Source organism: Grammomys surdaster, unplaced genomic scaffold (genome assembly GCF_004785775.1).
Source record: "Grammomys surdaster isolate TR1022 unplaced genomic scaffold, NIH_TR_1.0 369, whole genome shotgun sequence".
NCBI lineage: Eukaryota > Metazoa > Chordata > Mammalia > Rodentia > Muridae > Grammomys > Grammomys surdaster.
Window position 1 is genome coordinate 1,328,409 of NW_021604788.1, and position 3,311 is coordinate 1,331,719.

Below are 3,311 nucleotides of genomic sequence, written 5' to 3' on the forward strand. Positions count from 1 at the left end.
ACTCATTGGCTCCTTTAGAGCTTTCCTGTGTCATAATTTCATGTCAGAGATCTTCCTTTTAGAAAAAAATCATTTTTTTTAATTTTTTTTTACTTATTTATTTTTAGTTATATATCTTTTGTCTATTCTCCCTGTGTCCTTTATGTATGTATTGCAATTTTCAATTTGGAGTTTTATGGGATTCCTGAGTATGCAAACAAGTTTGTCTCTTTTTTGTTTGCCTCCTCCTGTGCTCATTTCCTTCTGTTCATTTTGTCCAATTTCTGATTGTTAGGTTGTAGTTATATTGTATTATATTTTGTTATATTATATTATATTCCATTAGAGATAGAGAGTGAATAGATCTGGATAGGAGAAGAAAAGAAGGAAATGGGAGGAGTAGAGGGAGGGGAAACTATAATCAGAACATGTTATATGAGAAAATAATCATTTTTCAATAAAAGTAAAACCAATTCTATGAGGAGAACCTTGGTTTTTCATCTTAGCCTCCTAATACTGCTATAAATTCTAAAGAACAAGAGATGTTCATGAAATGTTCAGTGAGCTAGGTATAGCATACCTATAACCCCACTACATGGGATGCAAAGGCAGGAGTATCAGCAGTTCAAGAACAGTCACATATACGTGGCAAATTCGAGGGCATTCTGGACTAAGGAGAACCTTGTAGCAAAAATTAAACAAAGGAACAGAAATAGCAGTCAATAAATGAAATTTAATTAATGAACATTTAATTTCTTCTATTTTCTTAACAGACAAGAAGAAAGTTTTCAAACATTTATCTTCATCAACAGAGCAAAAGCAACTACAAAAGCAATGCTTGCTCATGTTTTGATTTCTTTATATCCTTTCACTATATTAACCTGTTTACTCTGTGCTTCCTTTCATGTTTTCAAGGAAATCCTTATTTTTCTGCTATATTGTTATTTCTTTAAACTTTAGCAGTGGAGAAAGCAAACCCTGGACACATCAAAAATGAATTACCCTAGCTTTGGGACAAATGGCAGAGCTGACATTATGGTTGCTTTGATTCTTCCCTTGATCATCTTTTTTTTTTTTTTTTTTTTATTTTTATTTTTTTTTTTTTACAGGGCAAGTATTTATTTATTTATTTTTTTTAATTGCCAAATTTTTTTTTATTTCTTTTTTTGAACATGAAATGCTTTTTTATAGCATGTTTTACAAGGGGAGGGGGTAAGAGGGTCCAGGTGGTGGAATAGTACAAAATCTTCTTGGCCTGTGCCTTGAAACATGCCTTGATCATCTTTTAAAGCCTCTTCATAAAGATCTGTGAAGTAACTAGGCGAGACTTCATTGATCTTGGCCACAAACTTTAGGACAGTCATCTTGTTGGTTTCAGCGTATGCTTTGGGACCCCACAGGCACTCATATCGTGGAGGATTGCTGTTGGCTACCTGCCGGTACTCCAAATACTTTAACTTCACAAAATTTTGAGTGATGAGCTTTCGTGGCTCTCCATAGATTTGGTGCTTCTTTCCAGAATATACTCCCATAGATCTTAGTGTTCTCCAGATGTCTTCTTCACGGGCACAGTTGCCATTCATGAAGATTATGCCCAGTACAGTCATCAGGAAGCCAGTCTTTGGAAATCCCTGGCCAGCACGAACTCTTCCATTGTTGGGGAGTTTCAGCTTACTGATAAGATCATACACCTGCCGGCTTGATTCAACTTCCCTCAGTTCAACTGCATAGACATCTGCAAGCTTTTCAGCAGTTTTCCTGAGGATCTCAGGGAAGTCATTTATTTCATCCTCATCAATAACCTGCATCATATCTTCCATTGTAGTAAGCTGCTTTATTTTATAGTTTTCAAGGAGGATCTGCAACAGCACAAGGACCTTTCTGGCTAGAATATCTTGGTGATTAAGGGTGTGGTAATCCCTAAAAAGTTCTTGAGCATTATCAAGATCAATAGAAATGTCATCTGATATAGAACAGAGATCAATAGTTGTGGTGGAAATTGATTTTTTTGCTGTAATCTCAGAGGTACCACATGATTCAGGAGAGGACACTTCTGTTGCTTCTACTGTTTCCTTAGCACCTTCAGAAGCCTGAGCACAATTTTTGGCTCAGCGGCGGTGTCTCCCCTTTGAATTTAGCTTACTCTTTTGGCCTCGAGGCATGATGACTGATCAAGGAGAATAACAAGTATAACGGCAGGATGATGAATGTAAGTACCTAAGGGAGACAGAAGAAGGTGGCATGAGCAACTTCATCAGGAGGAGACCTCCTTGTGTTTATTTCTGCTTCTAAATATTTCTATAAAAATACTGCTCTAAGAACATAGAAGACTTCAGTTATAACTTGCTCATACTCAGTTGAGTAAGAAAAAGTGCATTTCAGCCTGTTGCTTGATATCCTGGCCTTAATTGTGCAGGAATAGTGACAAAGATCAACAGTGAATCTCTTGCTTGGGGATATGAGAATCTTGTCATTAGTGAGAATAGTTACATCAACTGTTCACAAGTCCTAAGTCTGTCTCTTCTGCTGTTTCAAGATGTCACTTCAAACTAAAATAGTAACATGTCCCTGAGATCTAGATGTGGCAGCAATGAAGCTTAAGTACCTTTCATTCTCATGAGAAAATTTTAAAACAGAGACTAAGGTATGTGGGACCCTCTCTGTCAAGGGTGCTTAGGGAAAAACGTGTCTCTTATTCAGTGTTCTCATCTATTCTCCTCATTGCACTTGATATACTTTCCTTCTGCTCACTAGAAGTTGTACTCTCACATGGAAGATTTACATTATTTTATATTTAATGTAAAGTTCTGGGATTGTTGGTTCAGTTGAAGGAGAAGGAATACAAGCTCAAGATCTGTCTGGGCTACAGAGAGAGTCCATAGGTACCTTGGGATAGTTAGTGAGACTCTATCTCAAAATTAAAATGTAAAAGGAGGGCAACAGATAGGCCTCATTGTCAGCGTCCTTCTTAGCATACAATGGCAGAAAACAAACTAAAAATAAAGTAACTTATTACTTCATAGATTTGACGTGCAGTCTTATCCTGAAAGGCTCCATCCAGGCCCTCTAAATATTGAATATATTGATGGACCTTTCACACTTTCCCTTGATCTATGACCCTTAATTTTCATAGAAATGTTTCCTTCCTGCTAGTGCTATTTGAGACTTACTAGGAGATGATAGACTCTTCACTCTCCCACTGTATATCAATAAAGGATGACTTCTGTAGTATACCGTATACACAAATTTCTTTAGCTTCTGAAAGTATCTATAAATTTTCATATAGTGGACATCATGAAAACACTCAGAAAATCATTTGACATTATTACAAC

General features: G+C 36.5%; 1 pseudogene; it reads right to left on the minus strand.

Moving 5' to 3' along the window:
* Positions 1-928: 928 nt before the first annotated feature.
* On the minus strand, positions 929-2,141 carry LOC114631940 (annotated as a pseudogene).
* Between the last annotated feature and the right edge of the window lie 1,170 nt (positions 2,142-3,311).